At 38.8% G+C, this 20,834-nt stretch overlaps 1 protein-coding gene across 1 annotated transcript in view; it reads right to left on the bottom strand.

Annotated features, from left to right (window-relative positions):
• KLHL14 (kelch like family member 14) overlaps positions 1 to 20,834 on the bottom strand; it is a 122,794-nt gene that overhangs the window by 77,627 nt on the left and 24,333 nt on the right. The gene's annotated exons all lie outside the window — the stretch shown is intronic.

The raw sequence follows: 20,834 nt of genomic DNA, 5'->3' as shown, positions 1-20,834 counted from the left end.
TGACTACAAATACAGATTGTCTTTAAAAAACCAACCCAGGTTGTCAAGTCAGGCTTTTCCCTATCCTATATTTCTCCTAGTTAAGTATTTTAAATATCAATGCATTACCCTTTTTAAATGCTTTTCTATCCTCTACTGATTGAGACACTTTGTTTCAATTAATTTATCATTTAGCAATTATTAATTGAGTTTCTACTATGTTCCAGTTTCTGCTACGTTCTAAACACTAAAGATCATGGTGCGAACAAGAGGAATAAATTCCCTGTTCTTCATGGCAGTTACTTCCATTCTAGTGGGGACATCTATTGGAAATATCACGATTCTCCAAGCAGGACAGCCTGGTTGTTAAGAGTGTAGGTCTCACAATTGGGGTGAGACTTTTGGCTTCAGCTCTTCTGAGATGAGTGACCTCGGGCTAGCTTCTTTGCCCTCATGAATCTCGTTTGTAAAACTGGGATAAGAACAGACCTAAGGCATAGGTTTGTTTAATCTTCAGGATTAAAAAAAATATATGCAAAGCATTTATAGCAGTGCTAATTAAATGCCGTCTATCACCATCCTCCTCCTCCTCATCGCCATCATCCTAAGTATAGCCATTCCTTTGTGTAATCTGCAGGTTTGATAAGCGAGTAACCCATGTCCCCATCCAAATTTTATTACTTAAGAAGTAATAGCATCACATTTCCATGGTTTAGACATTTTAGTCATCCCAACTCATTCTCTCTGAAATGATACATAAATACTGGGATTTTTACTCTGTAATTCCCCATATATGGTCTTCAGAGGTGTATTGCCATTTTTTTTTTTTAAACAAAGATGTAATGGAAAAACTAAGCAGTTTTGAAGGGGCAATGTAAATGGGGGTAGATAATAATTATTCCATCTTTCAAAGGCTAAGTTAATTTTAATTTAAGAATCAGCCAGACCTGGACTGAAGTTCTCTTTTTACCACTTCATATGTTTATATCCTTGGGCTGGTATTCAACCTCTTGAAGCCTCAGTTGCCTCATCTGTAAAGTGGGAATGTTGTGAGGGTTAAATGAAGTCATTTAAGCATAATTTGGAAAAGAAATGGCTGCAACTCGTAAACAAAATCACCTTCTAGAGCTAGTCTCTTCAACCAATGAAAGGCACTTCGTGCTGCTGTTGCCTTTAAAGATGAATGTCTCTGCACAGTGAGGGGAGACAAAAACTGATGCTCCCGGGACTTCCCTGGTGGTGCAGTGGTTAAGAATCCATCTGCCAATGCAGAGGACACGGGTTCAAGCCCTGGTCCGGGAAGATCCCACATGCCACGGAGCAACTAAGCCTGTGCACCACAACTACTGAGCCTTCGCTCTGGAACCCTCGAGCCACAACTACTGAAGCCCGCACGCCTAGAGCCCGTGCTCTGCAACAAGAGAAGCCACCACAATGAGAAGCCCGCGCACCGCAACGAAGAGTAGCCCCCGCTCGCCGCAACTAGAGAAATCCCATGCGCAGCAATGAAGACCCAATGCAGCCAAAAATAAATAACTAAAAAATAAATAAATTTATTAAAAAAAAACAAAACAAAACCTGATGCTCCCAACATGATCCAGTAGGGAGAGGCTGGAGAAGAATGGAAGAAGTTATGCCTCTTTCCCACGACTTTCCAACTTCAGTAAACTTTGCTAACCCTATGATGGCTTAGCATTTTATACAAGCGGTGAGTGAATATGCAATTTCACATCTGGTGGTACAGCAGTGGTGTTTGGTAGTGATCCGGAGGCAGGGAAATTAGGGAAGATGTAAAGCCCTGGGGATTCACAGAGACAAAGACAGGTTTTGGATTTCCACAGGCCTTTGGATTGAAGGAGTTTGCAACAATTTCACCAGCTCTTTACCGGAACTGAAAAGCCACCAGCTGACATCTGAGTTGCATATGGAAAATATGTATGTAGTTCCCATAGTAATCAATCGATAAATGACAATGGTTATTACTATGCATAATTATTAAACTTACAAAGCACTCATTTGAAAATCCATCTTGGAATTTTGACATTTTCTTTTATTGATTAGAAGCCTTTTCAGGTACCATAGGTTCACTGTTTATAAACAGTCAGAATATTTACTGCACAAGCAAGTTTAGCAAAAATATAAAACCACTGGGCTTCCTACAATGGCATTGGTCTAGATCTCATTCATAGATTCAACCCACTCACTCTTGGCTGCCATCTCTCTCTGTTAAGGAAGTCCCCAAACCTTATGATATCCAACTCTCCAAATTTTATGGTAGTCTTGACTCTTCCCTCATTTTCCTGCTATAGTCAATGTTGTACCAAATCCTATGGATTCTAGAGCTGTAACATGTACACACTGCTATATTTAAAATAGATAATCAACAAGGACCTACTGTATAGCACAGGGAACTCTGCTCAGTATTCTGTAACAACCTAATTGGGAAAAGAATTTGAAAAAGAATAGATACATGTATATGTATAACTGAATCACTCTATTGTACACCTGAACCTAACACAACATTGTTAATCAACTATACTCCAATATAAAAAAAATATATCTCTTCATTTCAACCAAACTGCCAGTAGCCTGATTCAGCTGGGTTGCCTTTCTCTTGAGCTGTTTTAATAGTGATGTCCTTGTTTTGTAAGCTTCTGCTCCCATCTAACTTACCCTACATGCTTTGTCAAATGAATTTCAGCAAAGCCTGACATTAACAATCAATTACTTCGGTCCTCTTTTTATAAACTATCAAAGAATTCCCCATTACTTATCCTCAATAAAATGCACATATCCTCTACATTATAGCCTCCCTTTTCTCTCTTTGTCTCTCTGTCTCTCTCTCTCTCTTTGTCTCTCTCAAACACTCTCTCTCTGTTTCTCTGTCATAGGTTAAGTGCCTTGCTTGAGATTCTTTTCACGGATAAAACAGTTTCTGAGTTAAGATCTGAAAAACTTGAAAGAGGAATTTCAGATGGAAACTGCTTAGACCGTGGGGAAAAAGTAAACAGAGAAAGATCCCAAATCAGTAGCCAGGAGGAGACTTTCCAGATCAGCTAGCCTTCCCTAAACTTCCAGCTAGAAGGGTACCCAAAAGTCCCCAGAGGAGAGCTGCTACCCCTTTCTTCAATTTTTCCAGAGAAGTAAACTCCCTGGAGAACTTGTTCCAGCTGATTGGCTGTTGTATTTAGGTTTTTTTTTTTTATCATAGCTGTTCTTGGTAATTACACAGCAGCTTTCATCAGAAGAGCCTTTAAATAGACCTGGTAATGCCTCTCTGAGGTAGGTAAACATAAAATATCATTATCCCCATTTAACAGATGAAGGAATAGAGGAAAAAGGGTTTGGGCACCTTTTCCAGTGCCTCAGGATGGGTTTTATTTCTTCCATTTCACAGAGGAAATGTCTCTAGGGCTTTCGCATACAACCCTTCTGTGATTCTCAGGAATGGCTGAAAATTTCTTTGCTTCCATCTTCTGACACTTTTTCTCCCACCAGGAGTCTGGCTGCGTGGTGAGTGGAGAATGGTCAGTCATATACAGTATTTAGTTTTCCTAAAATGGAAGTAACTTTAAGATTCGTTTGATCATAAAGACAACACAGGCTCATTGAGAAAAATTCTAAGTATAGTTAAACACAAAAAGGACTTAGTACTACATAGGTACTCAGTAAATGCTTGTTGTGGGAATGAAGAAATGATGAATAAAAGAACGAACTGGTGAAAAGAGTCAAAGTCATTTGCAATCCCACTAATCCAGATATATGTCATTACAGATTCTTATCATCCTTTTTTTTCCTCATCTGTTTTAAGGTCCAGTCAGTGGGTGTGGTGATGGGGGTGTCAAAAGGCAAAAAGGAAAGAGGAAAAGCCATGTTTCTGAACCAAAGTGTGGAAGAGTCAGAAGGTGACGTATTGGAGAACAGACAGTCTTGTTGATTAACGCCCAGATCTAACCTGCTACCTAGTATCAGTGTTGTCCCCCAGAATGGGAGCTACCCACGATAGAGGGAAGTTTACCAAATTTCAGTTATTAGCACAGTACAGGACCTTAATGATCTTTGCCAGATCCGTATATTATTTACTTAATATTTTATTTAAAACTCATCACTTTAAAATGCTTCATCCCGGTCTGTTCTAGTCTTTCCCAATGGTGGCCGCTCTTTAGAACCACCTGGGAGAGCTTTTATAAAATATTTAGGGTCGGGGCGCCTCTCAGAGATTCTGATTTCATGATCTACTGTGGGACCCAGCATCAGTGTTTTTTAAAAATCGTTTTAAGCTTTCTGTGTGATTCTAATATACAACCGGTATTGAGAATCATTGTTCTAGCAATTTTATTTATGAATCATGGGCTTCATGGGTTAACTGTGTTTTATCTCTGATACATGTTAAAATATAGTAATACCTAACGATTAAAATAAATTTAAAAATGGTTTCTCGTGTACCATCTGAAATGGTCTCACATTCTACCAGTGGCAGGTAAACCATAGTTGAGGACACACTCTAGTAAATGGAAGAAACCAGGACTTTAAAATCTTGAACCCTGGTCACATTCTGAAAACCTGTGACTCTGAAAACCTAATCACATTTCAACTTGGCCCCTTCTTATAGGTTTGACCATGAGAAGCTCAACATGTTGAATGACTGGAGCTTTGCATGTTACAATTGTAATGAACCATCTTCCCACTCCTTCACTTCTCACCCGAGCCCCTGTAGCACACTAGTACATTCTTCCACAATTCTTCACTGACACATACTGAACTCAGAATGTCACCGGGTCCCCCAGCATGCAGGTGGGGTAGTTTGCTGATGTTTTTGCTACATTTCTCTGAACACCAAAGCTGTAGACGGGTTCATGATGGCAGAGGCAGATATGACAAAAGTGTCTTAAGGTCCTCATCTGAATCCATGAAATGTAAGCCTCCCCAAGGCTTAGTTCATAAGCCAGAATGGGTCTATCTTTATATTGTACATAGCATTTCACACTTCACTCCTGGTCCTTTGCTTCATGAGGAAAAATGGCTTCCAGCCAACTTTATACTCACTGCATTTCCACACCCCCCCTCTTCCCAACCTCCTAGATTAAAGCTTCCTTTGGTAACTAGAAGTAGTTGAATATCTTCTTTGCGTGATTACCTATATAATCTCTAATTCTAATACCTAGTACATAGTGACTTTCTGAGGAGCATGAATTGCAATGGGAATAGCATCTCATTAATCCTCCCTATTCCTGGGAGGAAGTTGTGTGGCAAGTATGACCTCTTCGGCTAATCCATCCTGCCTCCAAGTGGGACTCGGGGTCTCCCTACTCACTAGCACAGATGCCACCCAACACGCTGGCAGGGACACCAATGTTTGTGTAATAGGAAAAAACTCTTCTTCTTGCTCAAGAGAGAAGTGGTTCCGTGCAGCCTGTCACCAAGGAGCTATTCAAGCTCTGTGTGGCCTAGTGACGAAAAGCGATACAGCATCACTCTCATGCCAGTGATGGACTCCTAAGTAATGCCTGCGTTTAAACCCCTAATAAAGGCCAATTATTAGACTACGCTGCCTCTTGAGAACCAATCTCATTATTGAGACTTCTCTCTCTCTCCCTCCCATCTGGCCGCCTTTCTGAAGAGAAAAGAGTGACTTCCTGACCTGGGGAAATGTTGGTACCTGCTGCACAAGACAAAGTGCAGAAAGACACAAGATCACATGATGACGCTGAAAATCCAAGTTCAGGATGTCACATACCTCCCACTGAAATTACTTGTATCTGACAGTCCAAGACCTAACAGTAAAAATGAATCTTTAACAAAATCACGTTCCCCAAACAGAAGTTCAGCCATTCAGGATGAGGGGACAATGGCCTGACTGACACCTCATGGGTCTAGAGACTGATTTTATCCATTCCTCTAACTCCAGGGAAAGATTTCTCATGGGGAAAGTAGGAAGCTCGTTCTGAGTAAAAGGAGCCAGCCTCCTGCCAGGCAGGCTGTTGCCAGTTGGAGCGTCACTGCAGGAGTGGTCATGCAGAGAGATAGGGAGAAAAGTTAGTTAGTAACTGAATGTATTACCCCATGCTTCTCTTGGAATATTCATGGCAATAAATAGGTATCCATCTTCAAGAAAAGGGAGTTGTAGCTGATACCTTCTACATGGGCCCAGAATTTATTTTTAGGGAAAGAATAATGGTATGAAACCATCCTGGGATTAAGATAAATGAAAGTTATCCTCACTTTGGGGTAGAGAAGCCGTGAGGGACTGAGGCAGGCCTGGGGTGTGTGCTGTGGAGACGATGAGGTGTAGCTTGTGGGATCCAGCTCAGGGACACCCCGCTGCGCTGGGTGAAATAGGAATTTCTTATCCTCCTCTTCTTTTCCTCTCCCTCCCTGAGGGGAGCCAGTTCTTTCTGTTCTTTGCTGCTTCACCAACCCTGGAGGGGCTAAGTGATAAAGGAAACCCTGGCTCAAGGGATCTGCAGGATCTAGGAGGCCCTCCAACGTCTCCCCAGGAAGGGGAATTTGCAGAAGCCTCTGAGACTCACCGATCAGCCAATCCTTGACACTGTCCTTTTCAATCATCAGATCTCTGACAGGCAGAAACAAATTATTCTGGGAAAATTCACCACATTCTCTGAAGCTGAATTGTGGACTCTATACTGTGTGGCTTGAATTATCCTGATAATTCTCTAGCGCAGTAGGTACCCAAATTTCATCATCAGGAAGCAAATCCCCTAGAGTCCGGTAATTCCAATAACTTTCCCTAAGACTCATTTCCCTTTTTCTCATGTCAGTGAATCTGATTTCTTTTAGTTTTGCAATAAATTTTCCTTAAACTTATCTTCCAGTAAATTGCAATCAGTATTTTCTTCCATCGTCCATAGATATGTAGCAAATTGGAAAACAGAAGCATCTGTTTAGTCTCGTGATTTTCTCAGTGTGGTCCCAAAATCACCCAGGAAGTTGCTAAATATGCAGGTTCCTGGGTCCATGTTCCAGATCAATCTATTTAGAATCTCTGGGTAGGACTAGGGAAGATATGTTTCAGTAAAAAAGCTCTATGGTTGATTCTTCAAAGAACTACTGATTTAGGCAAGATTTTATGGGGCTGAGGAAAGCAGATCTGTACTTTTTTTTTCTCTTCTAGGTTTGTATTATTGGAGGATCTATCAACACATTGCTGACTTGGATAATTGCTCATCTGCCTAGATAATTTTGCCTGTATAGATCTAGTTGAAAAGTAACATTTCAGTTAGTGCCTCGAACCTGTTTTATAATTCCTTGTGTTCTATTCTTGGCCCTTGTTTTGGACTGAATGGTGTTGCCTCCAAATTCTTATGTTGAAGCCCTAACTCCCAATGTGACTGTGTTTGGAGATAGGGCTTTTAGGAGGTAGTTAAGGTGAAATGAGGTCATAAGGGTGGGGCCCACATCTAATAGAACTGGTGTCCTTATAAGAAGAGGAAGAGACACCAGAGATTCCCTTCTTCTTCTCCCCACCCCACCCCCCAGCTCTGCATACAGAGGAAAGGTCATGTGAGCACACAGTGAGAAGGCAGCTGTCTGAAAACCAGGAAGAGAGACCTCACCAGAAACCAGCCCTGCTGGATCTTGATCTTGGACTTCCAGCCTCTAGAATAGAACTGTGAGAAAACAAATTTCAGTTGTTTAAGTTACCTGGTCCATATTTATTCTGTTATGGCAGCTTGAGCGGACTAATACAGTCCTTAACAGAACTATCCAGCCGACAGGAACACAGGGCAGAACGATGACAATGACTCTCACACTCATTTTTGGGGATTGACACTTGAGAAGGAGGCTTCAATGGTCAAAACCTGCACGACTGCTTTAAGAAAGGATCATCTTAATTTCACCACACGACAGCTGTACTTTATAGCAGTCAACCGACCACTCACCGTATGGAGAATTTGGAACATGGGAGGCAGACTCCTTATCTCCTCCTCTGCTTGGTGCTCTGCTACTTACACATGCAGTAAATGTTAACGGTTAGCAATGTTCCAATGAAGGGAGGGCAACCAGGAGGGATAAGAACAGATACGGATAAAGGAGAGAAGTGATTCCCATAAGCTTTTGTGGCAGACTCTAATTAGCGTCTGTAAAGCTACAGACATACATTTCTTTGTGCTTTCAGACATGTTGAATGTTTCTCATGCTCTGAGATTCTAAAGTTTCCTTGCCATAAAAAATGGGAAGCAGTCTCCAGAAAAATCTTTCTGAGGTGAGACTATTCTTTCTAGGTCAAAAAGACTATTGTGTTCTGGAACCTGGGCTCTCAGTTTGACTAGGCTGATGCAAGACTTGAGGGGCTTCTTCCTGTACAGGGGGTACCCCTTCCTTGGAATGGATGTTTGCTTGCTGCTGGTTTTGTTTGCTGCTTCCTAACTCTGGAGCAAGCACAGATCTTGAGTTTGAGTGCAACAAAGTGGTGTTTCACTATTTCAGTTTTGCTTTGTCTGCTTTCTCGTTCCAAATTTTGAATATAAGACTGTCTGAGTGACAGTTGAAGTTTATTGGGCTTCTCAGGGTTCTGAACTGACTACCTTGAATTAGGTATCTTCTCTATAATTCTGCCGAGGGAAGAAGGTGCCTGCCTTCTAAACACACAAAGTGACTAATTTAGGCAATTATCTGCTTACCTGGGATCTGGTGGTAGTGCTACTAAAACCTACGAAGTTATCACATGCTTTTAATAACACTTTGTCCCTTTGAATAGCCAGATAAGAAGTCCACGTTAAAATTTCTACTGCTTTGCACTCAGATCTATGATGGTGGCCTGAAGTCTTCTTTGTCGTGTAATAGACATGTAAATCTTTTAACAGAAAGCAAGAATTTGATTGTTCAAAGAGATTCATAATCAAAATAGAAATTGTTCCATCCGGAAGCATAAACATTAAGCTTAGGAAATGATTTGCTGAACATTCTGCCACATCCATACACTCAAAGCAAGAGTTAGTGAAGTAACCTATGGGAATTCCCTGGCGGTCCGGTGGTTAGGGCTCCACGCTTCCACTGCTGTGGGCCTGGGTTTCAATCCCTGGTCAGGGAACTAAGATCCCACATGCTGCACGGTGCAGCCAAAAATAAATAAATGAATAAATTAAAAACTTAAAAAAAAAAAAGTCAGTGAAGTAACCTAACCTACTAAGAGTAGTAAAAGTAATTTCTTGTCAAGAGCAGTAGATATTTTTTGTCCCTAAGGAAAATTGCAAGGACACTGTAGCAAAGGAAGATGAAACCGGACAAGTTATTCTCATGATGAACTTAGCTTTTCCATGTCAAAAACTGCCTTCGTGATACGTATAGGGAAGCCCTCAGTTGAATGTCAGCCGTGACTGAAAATTCTGGGCTGTGCTGTTTCTTGCTGATCCCCACAAGGAACACTTTTGCATCCCCTTTCAAATAAGAGCATCTGTTTCTCAGGTTTTATTAAAAAATTTCTTCTTCTTCTTCAGTGGTTCTTATGAGTCATCATTTTCTTGGCAGTCAAAGAATTTTACCTCATTTCCCTAAAATAATCATTGTATAAACATAGTTTGAATAAAAATGTCTGATGTGCCTTTAAGACAATGTAAATAAATAACTTGAGTAATAAATATTTTTTCTTTGAATAAAAGATTTGCTACACCAAGTGCAGACTACCACTTGAGGAATATAATGCCTAAATCAACATAAAGCCAAAATAATCACATGAAGAAGAACACAAACAACATCAAAATCAACCACAGATAGTTTCCTCTGCCACACTAAAAACCAAGAATTTTAATGACATATGTGCCTTAGAAAAGTATCTAGAGAATTCTCCACTGTACATGTGCATGCATTTGATTTTCATTTTTGTCAAATGGAACACCCAATTCCTGCAGAAGGTGGCCCCAGCTGTGATCTAGGAACCATAAGAAGCCCTCCTAAAAATGCCAAAAAGACTCTTACGACTCAATAAGAAAAAGAAAATAACCAAACTAAAAAAATGGCCAAAGGATTTGAAAAAAACTTTTTTCCAAAAAATATACAAGTGGCTAATAAACACACGAAAAGATGCTCAGCATTATTAGGGAAATGCAAATCACAGTGAGATAGCACTTCGCATCCATTAGGATGGCTACAGTCAAAAAGGCAGGTATTAAGTGTGGGCGAGGATGTGGAGAAATTGGAGCCTTTATACACTGCTAGTGAGAATGCAGTGCAGATGCTTTGCAAAATATTCTGACAGTTCCTCAAAAAGTTAAACATTTGTTCAGTGTTAACTGTGATACCATAAGACCCAGCAATTCCACTCTTAGGTATGTATCTAAGAGAAATGAAAACATATGTTCACACAAAAACTTGTACATAAATGCTCATAGCAGCATTATTCATAATAGCAAAAAGTGGAAACAAACCAAATGTCCATCCACTAATGGATAAAGTGTGGTTTATCCATACAATGGAATATTATTTAGCCATAAAAAGGAATGAAGTACTGTTACACGCTACAACATAGATGAACTTTGAAAACTTATGCTACATGAAAGGAGCCAGCTCCAAAGACCATATATTGCATGATGCCATATTCCATATGAAATGTCCAGAATAAGAAAATCTATGGATTTATGGAGACAGAAAGTAGATTAGTGGTTGCCTACACCTGCAAGGGGCAGGGGCAGATGGGGGCTGATTGCTAATAGGTATGGGGTCTTTTTGGAGAGGGTGGTAAAAATGTTCTAAAATTAATTGTGGTGATGGTAGCAAACACTGTGAATATACTAAAGCTCCTTGGACTGTACACTTGAAATGGGTGAATTGTGTTGGATGTAAATTACACCTCAAAAAAGCTGTTCAACCTGAATCCACAAAGGCTTTTCTAACTTTTCCAATTGCTGACATGGATAGAACAAGGGAATGGGCCAGACTCAGGACTGGTCTCAGCTCTGTAGTTTACTCAAAGGTGGATAAAATGGACACTGTCAGCTAAACCTTATCACTATCAGAGCAGCACTTGGAACTCAGACTGTGAGACTCCGGCTCTAGAATGAACATCCTGTATGGAATTAGGAGTCCTAACAAGTGAACAGAAAGGCAAATTGGATATAAACAGAACTATTCCTATAAAAATAAAAGCTATCAATGATTAAGTATTTACTGTCACGTACTGTGTTAAGTGTAGTACATACATTCTTCCAACATTCAGAACTGCCCTGATGAGGTGGGTATCATTATCTACATTTCAGAGGTAAGCAATCTGAAAACAGATTAAGTAAATTCCCCAAAGAGAGCCAGCTTTTAAGTGGTCAAGGTGGGATTTGACCTGCATCTGTCTGAATTTTAGGTCTTAATTACTCTGCAATAGAACTGTTTAAGATATTTGCACTATAACATAACATTTTTATCTGTACCTCCTATTATGTCGTATTCTCTTTCTCTCCATACCTATATCTCCTAGCTTTACTCTGTAGTCTGTACCTACAGATGTTATTCTGGAGTGAACCCTTGCGAAAACCTTAAGACAGGGAGTTTATAGGAATTGCCACTGACAGTAGTGGTACAGTTGTCATAGTAACCAATCCACCAAATTGGTCCCTGCTAGGAGGCCCACACTTCTGCCTCTATAACACACCAGTATTGGCTGGGAATCCCTCACAGTACCCATGGCCCGCTGTTAATGCATATGGGGTAGGAAGTGCTGAGGTCCTGGTGTGCATCCTAAAGCAGTAAAGTTCTTCCTTCGAAGTTTCCCTCTCTGACTCACAGATTTTCCATTCCCTCTTCTAATCCTTTCCATTTGCCCAGGATGTTCCGGTGTGCTTGGTTCTGAGGGGTGCTAAAAATCAGGGCCACACAGAGTCTGCTGCTTTGTTCTAAGCAGGATTTACAAAATACGACTATTTTCTTTTTGGCGAAAAATTGACCCTCCCAACCCAGTAACTCCTCACTCAGTGCCAGACTGTGAATCTTTGACTGTCCCGGCCCCACCCACACGCAAAATAGACCCTTAGCTGATAAAAACACCTCTCAGAAGCCACCGTACAGAAAATTTCAAGCTGGCAGCCCACAGTACGCAGTGTCAGGGGCTACGCACGCAGACACGCAAACACATCTGTCCCTCCGCATCTTTCAGCGATGCCTCTATATTTTCAAGGACTCTTTTCTTCTCTAACCTAGGTCTTTCTCTCTTCGTCCTCCTCTCCATTTCACTGGCCTCGTCTGTCTTCAGAGGCACCTGAAGGCACATAAGGCAGGGAAGTGAAACCGACTGTAATTCTTCAGTTCACTTCTCTGCAGCCTCCAGTGAGCCAGTCTCCATACGGTGGCCCAGCTGAGCTCGGAGGAAGCTCGGGTCCCAGCGCAGGTGTAACTCACCAACCCGCTCGCAGGCGCTGTGGGAGCAGAGAGCCAGACACGGGCGCCAGAGGCTCTGCGAGCGGCAGCAAACGGAGTCCTACATCGAATGTATGAGATTAAAAAGAGGAGGGACTCTCCTCTGTGAAAGGAAGAAATGGAGACTCTTATACCTAAAAAGGCCATCATTTTCAGGAATGAAATATAAATTGCTGAGAGCAATCAAAAATTCTGATTTTCCCACTTCCTTCTGATGACCTTGTGTTCACCTTCGGGTCCCTCCAACTTCACTCTTAGGTCCTTAGAAGTCTGACTATTTCTGTGCTGTCAGTGAAATCACAAATTATGTTCAAGAGTTTTCTAGATGGGCAAAAACGTATTCAGGTCACTTTGCTTAGTGTATCTTTTAAAATTAAAAGGAAATCAATTACAACTAGCACTTTCTGTTTGTAGTTTTTTCACGTTCTGAGCTGATCCTTACCAAAACCCCAGGAAGGTGAACAATAATTCTTAACCCATTTTACTGATGTGGGACTCAGCTAAAGTAGAGCTAAGATACACATTTAGGTTTACGAATTCAAAGGTGGCAGTGTTTCCAATACAGTATTGATCATTTACTCAGTTCAAGTATAAAAGCATGCTGGTTTTTCCATATGGAATTCATCCATGCAGTGGATAATCCTTAGCAGAGCCCACAACTTCTTCTATGATTTGGACAACCCTCTCTGCACAATCTCTGGCCACACACACCTTCTTTCAGCCCCTGGAAGGTACCAGAGAAAGAACTCTTTGGCCACTCCGACAAGGTTACAGCACTGTGTTATACCGTTTCCCAGCAAATGGCACTTTTCCAATCTATAGCATGTATTACCAGTGTGATTAATCTGTGTACTTATTTACTTTTTCCTTATATGGTAAACCACATGAAGTCACGAATGTGTCTGTCTTCTTCACTCTGTATCTCAGAGCATAGCACAGAGTTTGGTGTGTTATACATGTTCAACACAAGTTTGGGGGATATTCCGTGGCAGAACTTCTTGTTAGTGGTAAATTCGACGCATCACCCCAAATTCCCACCGTGGGAGTGGCACGGCCATGGGCATGGGTTTAGAAAATCTGCCCAAGGTCATGAAGGTCCCCTTGTTTCTCAGGTCTGCTGCCAGCTCTAATTATACTGAGAATCAAGATTTACGAAGAATACAGTTACATTTTCATCTCCTCCTGTTGGCATAACAGACTGCCCCTTTAAACCCTGATGCTTCTGAAGCTACTGCATTATCTAGCACAAGAACAAAAAGTTATTTATAAAACATCTTAACTCAGATTACAAATATATAATTATTGAACTGAATCAAATTATAGGAGTGAAGGGTCCATGACTGACCATTTTTTTCTTGTTGAAAAATTTTTTCTTTTGAGGAAAAGAGTTTTTTTTTTCCTTTTAGTGGAACTTTGTCTATAACTCTGCAAATTATATGTTCACTATGTAGTGACTTAAATGCTTCTTAATTTGTGCTTATTAGTCCAACAAATATTGAGCGTCTACTCTCCAAACTCTAGAAGTTTCTTCCCCATCCTCCTTTACTACTAGTTCTCTTTTTCTTTCTTTTTCAGATGGTTTCTATCTTAATAATTTTTTGATTTCCCATATTTCCTTGCATTTTTGTTACTGCTGTTTTTTCTTCTTTTTTTTTTACTTCCGTTTGATTTATTTTCTCTCTTTCTATCACAAATATTTGCTATTTTCATTTCCCAACTACAGTAAGCTTTCTCTAGTGCCTTTCTGCTTTACTTCTTATGTTGCAAATAGTTCTAACCTGGTTGTCATTAATATTTGTGAGTAAATAAGCCCTTTTGATATTTACAGTAAAATAGACATATTCACTATATGTTACAACCGAGAGTCCTTCCCCTGGTTAACTCACTGTCCTGCCCATATCATAACAGTGCTTATTTGTTTGGTTTTTTTTTTAAGAGAAATCATCATTAGTAATTCATGCATCAAGAATTATCTTGGATGTTAATGGAAATGACATAGCACTGAATATATTTTCTGAAATTCCAAACGAATGACAGAAGGCATAAACACTACAGTGTAGCAAATGTTAAAATGATTTTCTTGATACAAAAGATAAGCAGAATAAATTTTCAATTAGAGTAATCTTATTTTCTGTTATTAAAACATACGAGTATTTTTATAATTCTGGCTTCTACCTGTTGTATTTATCACTTGTAAGTATCACCAATGTGAAGAGTTTTCTCTTGTCTTCACAGAAACAAAGCTGATAGCTTCTCTAGGACTCCAGTGCACAGAAATCTAGGGGGCTGGGGGGAATCTCTTGGTTCCAATACAAGCTCCAAGGCTTTGTTTTGGTTTGTTTTATTTTCACAATTATTTTTCAAAGTTAAGCTGAAAAGTTCTTATTTTTATTGATTTATTTAAAATATATTGGCTCATCTTATTTTTAGTAAGTCAGTATCATAGTGATAAATCTCAGCAATCTCATTATTTAGGCCCTTAATCTCAGAACTAATAATTGAGTATGGTAGACCAGTAGGAAAAAATCTGGGCTTTCTACTCTCTTCCTTTCACTCTTCTTCATTGGTTGGGTGGTTTGAAGATGTGTTAGAAGTTTGGAACTGTTAATCACTACTGAGCTGTGGTAAAACAAAGATATGGGAGGTGTAGATTGGAGTTTGCTTTTCATAGAGGCCATATTTACAATATGCACTCATAATAAGAGACTATTCTTCAGATGATGACAATTGACTCCCAACTCAACATTATTCAGATAATTGGACAACTTACTTATTTTCTCTGAGCCTCAACTGTCTAATATTTAAAAAGATTGAAAGGACTAGAAAGAATGTAAGTAATATGTCAAGCTCACTCATGGTAGGTGCTCAATTAGTGATAGGTACCATTATTACTGGCAAACAGCAGTTGTGTGCGTGTATGTGTGTGTGTATGTAATCATCTTTAAAATTACCTCCATTTTTATCTTTCATTGGCTTTGTCAATTCACATGAAACTGAAACAAATCCTAAGTGTCCACCACAATTATATCTAAGACCAATACTCATTCATACTGAACTCACACTTTGGGGTCAAGTCCAGGCACTTGATCTAGTGGGGGAGATAGACACATAAGCCAAACCCACAGCAGCACTCACGCTCCTCCAGAGGTTACCCACTTTGGAGAAGGCAGGGAGGTTCTATAGACATACTCAATCCAGCTGATTCACTTAGAAGTCAGGAATCCTGCCAAGAATGCCCTTTGATCACAGCAGCTGGAGATACAGGTTGGCATTTAGAAAAATAATTGTTCACATGTTCATTCATATGCCTAGATTCGTTTATTCGATATGTACATGTCAATCTCAGAAAGCAGTGTGTTAAATGTACCTGGTTCCTCTACTTTCCTCCTGGAAATCATTAAAATACCATATCAATGATATTAAAGCCTATTCTGAATAATGACCAATCTATGTTAGTTGGTTCTATATCCAGTATGTTGGAAAAAAATGAGCAACGCATTCACTGTTTTAATTAATCACCATTTACCTTCCTGGGGTCGCTATTCAAATTCTTAAGTCTTACTATAGAAAGCTGAAATTTTAACTTGGCATGGTAGAATTATTTAGATTTGAATTCCTTCCAAACAGAAGCAAGAAGACCAGAGGGATTCTTTCCACTAGAATAAGGGCAAAATTTTGTGTCCATTTTGTTCACTGATGTATCCCAAGTGCCTAAAATGGGTTTTGGCAAACTATGACTCACAGAACAAATCCAGCTTGCCTCCTGTTTTTATACAGCACCCCCCCCAACACAAAATGGTTTTTAGATTTTCAAATGGTGGAAAAGAATCAAAAGAAGAATAATATTTCATAACATGTGAAAATTACATGAAATTTCAATGCTCACAAATGAAGTTTTATTGTAACGCAGCCATGCTCATTCATTTACATATTGTCTATGGCTGTGTTTGTGCTACCAAGGAAGAGTGAAGTAGCTGCAACAGAGTTAGTGTGACCCTGAAGCCAAGTATAACTACTATTTGACCTTTTACCGAAACAAAAAAGCTGACCTTTGGTCCAGAATAATACATCTCCTTAACTTCTTTTAAAGTCAGATACATTAAAATTTAACCCTCACAAATGTCTTTCCAAAAGGGAAGGCTGAAACCTACATATAACTCTAGGGTCAATCACCAGATTATATGATAGAATATAGAGGCTCATAGTAAGAAGCAGAACACCATGGATGAGAACACGGACTCAAGAGCCACAACTGCTTGGGCTCAGACTTTGGCTCTACCACTTACCAGCTGTGCAACCATGGGCAAAATGCTTAACTTCTCTGTGCATCAGTTTTTCCTTGCATAAAATGAAGCAAATGATGGTAGCCATCCCTTAGGGCTCTTATGAGCATTAAATAACTTAATATTTGTAAAAGGCTTAGAATATCACCTGGTATGAAGTAACTGTTGTAAGTAAAGTAACATTTTTCACTGTATTTTTAAGATAAGAAAGTTGAGATACTTAGAAATTAGCTAAGGTAATGAGTGAGCCTCAATGTGTTCATAAGTATGGGGAAAAAAAACAAAGATGAGTTAAAATTTGAACATGTCCACTATTGTCAGTAAGTCCTCTGAGCCAATGCAATGCACTAATATCTACTCTAATTGCTTTTTGATTGTAGGATATAACTATCTGGCTCCCATATCTGTGATATAATTTTGTAATCAATGGCCCTGTTTTAGATAATAAACAAATTGTATTCTGAATGGTTGAGTGACTTCTGATACAAAATCTAACTACCTAACAAGTTCTTATCTGAGGGTATCAAATTGACATAAAGGGAAATCACAATTTAGAGGATTCATGGACACCAGATTAGTTTGCTTTGTTAAGGTTGTTATTCAGGTCTTAGGAAGGGAATCAATAGAAAATATTGTCCTACACTTAAAGAAACATTTTCTAAGCACCAAAACCAGGAATCAAAACTGTGCCTTAAGGAATTCTAACGGCTTTTTAGTCATTGCAAGTCATTTTAGCAAATAGATAATTAGTATTTCTGATGTTTAAATAGATTTTTACATTAATTTATATGAACTCTTTAAATAGACTTTTGCAGAAAGTGAAATCTTTATAAGGTAGCCTTTTATCATCTATAAAATATAATCTCTTGAAAATTACACTTCAATACAGGACCGTATACAGGACTGTAACAGCTGGCAATAAAATATTTTAAAAATATAATTATTTTTATGAATGCTTTTCTATTACAGTTGTTCTCCTGGAGGAGGTTCAATGGACTTTTGTTATGTGCAATAGTAACATAGGTTGGAGAACTTTTGGTAAAATGTAACACTGAGGCTTTCTTATTTTATAATTTTGTTCCTTCAACTTTCACTAAACATTTATTTAATTGTTACATTGTGGGAGGTGCAATGAAAATGTAAAAGAGAAGTTAATTAATCCAGTCCAATTTGATTTATTTGGGACAGTTACTAAATTATGCATAAAAATTTAAAAAATACAAATAAAAAAACATTTTGGGTTACTTAAGCTAAACTTACACTACAAGTCTTTTGATATTTACTTTTTAATGCACTAAATGTTGCATGTCATGTCACTTTATTAAATTTTTTTGCTTTAGAAGCCTTTAATAATGACTTTCCCAGAAACTTTTTCAAAACTTATTTCTTAAATGTCCCATTTCTTGCAATAAAGCAATATGAAAATAAGAAATAAAACTTCAAAATATTTTAATTTTTGTCCATCTAAGTCCTGTGGTCTTAAATTAGTTATGTATATATTTTAATAAGATAATAAGTCTATTATTTTTAATATCCTTAATGCTTAGTTTGCTAAAATAAAATATGAGTCTGAGTATAAATGTCATAATCAGAAAAACTAAACAACTAGGACAAAAATTAAATTAATTTGCATATTTATAAAGTCTCTATGCTTGGCTTGCTTTATTTTTCTAGACTTAATAAAAATTCAAAATTACTCAATAATTTAAAAAAATATTTAAAATATTGTTATTATATTAATAGCCCTACATTCTATAGATAACATGTACTCTTAAACAAGTAAATTCCTTCTGAAGTTATTCTATGTGCTTGTATTTTGAACTTATTCCAACAGACGGGCCAATTTAAATTTTTCAACTCCTTCTCTGAATCTGAGGAACTCTTTCATATTTAGACTACAGGTGGATAAAAAGTAATAAATACAATGCCCTTCCATTCAACTGTCTTCAATAAAAAGTGATGCAATTTCAAAAACAATTGTTTAACACATTTATCCCTCTGTTAGACTACAGGTAAGGCTGAGAGAACATTTTTGTATTGCTCTGATGCTGTAACAAATGGGCTGATATCATACTATTGGTTGCAACTTACAGCATTTTTGTCTACATTTAAGTTAAGATCTTGATGGGTATTCTTGCATTCTTTCTGTGAATTAAAATTAGAATAATGTAATTAGTCCCTAAAATTAAAATGCTTCAGTTACTAATAATGGAACAAAGTCTAAATTATATTACTTTGAGATCAACAATAGGTTCACATGAACTATTTTCCGTATCTTCCGCTTTTAAAGGAAAATACAGTTTTCTTCCTGTTGCAGAAGTATCAGATTCTTGCAGCATCCATGACACTTGTAAGCATTCAGTGGTCAGATGCCACTACATATCCTTCAAATGATATGGCCCAGTGAAGCTGGACGGTGTCGTCACAGAGCCAGGCAGCCTGGTATCAGCCATCCACCAGGACAGAGCCAGCAGGCCCCAGCTGGCATGCTGAATCCAGACTAAGGTGGGAAAAGGATTTTGCATTTTGAAAGTCAACTCTTCCAACACTGAAACCTAGGACATATTTATCAGGTAAAAGTGCATTGAGGACTTCAAGCTTATTTATTGGATCAAATTTATAATGCTTATTTCCCCAACTTACTCTTAGAACAAGTTCAATCTTAATTTTATTATCCTTCTGGGTTTCTGAATTTATACTAGATTGTACATTTAAAAAATATGAATAAATGTATGTTCAGGACTATAACATAATAGTATGATACATGCTAAGTTAAGTATATTTGTAAGTCATTTATAAGTCACAAAAGTTAAAATAACAGAATATTGATCACCAGTGTTCCTTGGTGTGGTAACATTTGCCCGTCACATTAAGCTTACCATCTTGATCTTTAGGCAAATTGGAACTCTTACAAAATAAAAATACATTCCATGTTCCTGTCGCTTGGACTCCTGTGTTCACTATTCAAGCACATGAGTTTGGATCCTCGTTTGTGTTATTGTCTTAACTGTCATGTTCTGACACTACAATCCATTTCTTCCAAATAGCAGAAAAATCAACTTACAAGATTTCTAAGTTCAAGATTTCCCATGCCTCCCGTGGGCCTCACCTGAATACAAGTGCTCCCTAAACAACTGTAGAGAATATCTTCCAGTTTCCTAAAACTTTAGTTACCTAGGTCTGGTAGAAACATTATGACGGAAAAAATAAACATTTAATTCCACAAGACTGCAGAAAGTGGACCCCATGTTTAAGACATCGTTCTGAGTGGGAAAAGGCCACAGTGGATTCTTAAATCTTGTACTTTCTAACATAGCACTTAGGTGGGTTAGGCTGGGATAGCCTGGCATCTGGAATCATGATGTTTTATCATGAGAAACTGAGAAGATACTGCTTCTCTTTTCTAAAGAGAGAAAGCAACCCTCTGCTAGGGCTTATTTAAAAAGGCATTTAAAATTGGAGCCAATAAAACATGATTGTCAATTCCAACATTTTTTTTTTTTTTTTTAAATCTCAGCAGCATTTTTCAAAGGCATTGTTTCTCTCTGCACTTTGACAAGAAATCCCACGTTCATTACACACAGGGGATACATTCCAAATAGCAACATCAACAGCAATAACAACTCTCCAACTTCTTTGTGACTTCAGAGCAGGCGCACAGACCTAACTGCAGCTAGATGACCTTCCCCTCCTCTCAGTTTTCAACCGTGCTTCCCTTTGACATGGGAACTGCTAGGCAGGATTCACTCTGACACCCCGAATCCTCTTGCTTTGCTGTAAGGAAAGGTTTTGCTTTTTCATAAGATAGAAAAGTTTGCCTGGGTATGGGATGCCAGAATTTCTAACAGCGACCCTAAAAGACAAAGCCTTTCAGAGCTCTAAGCAAACCCCAGTCGCTGAAAAACAGAAAATAACTTGAGTGTCAGAATGAATGAAAGCTTTCCTCCTGGAGCATCGCCTGGCACTTCTGCTTGCCCAAGGCAGGAAAGAGGGGGAGCGGGGTGGGGACTTCTCATCACAGAATCCTTTTTCTTAAGCAAGCATATTTTGAGATGTAGAGGGAAGTCTGGATTAAAAGGGCTCCAAAGCTGTACTTCTAACTGCCTGGCCTTTGACCCCACCTGCCTGTCAGTTTCAGCCCGCAAGTCCCACATCTCCGGCTCTGGGGATACTGAGACCGTGGGCTTTCTAGCGCTCGGGGAAGCTGTGAGG

Source organism: Balaenoptera physalus, assembly GCF_965194825.1.
Source record: "Balaenoptera physalus genome assembly, chromosome: 12".
Taxonomy (NCBI): domain Eukaryota; kingdom Metazoa; phylum Chordata; class Mammalia; order Artiodactyla; family Balaenopteridae; genus Balaenoptera; species Balaenoptera physalus.
This window is presented reverse-complemented; position numbering and strand designations above follow the sequence as displayed.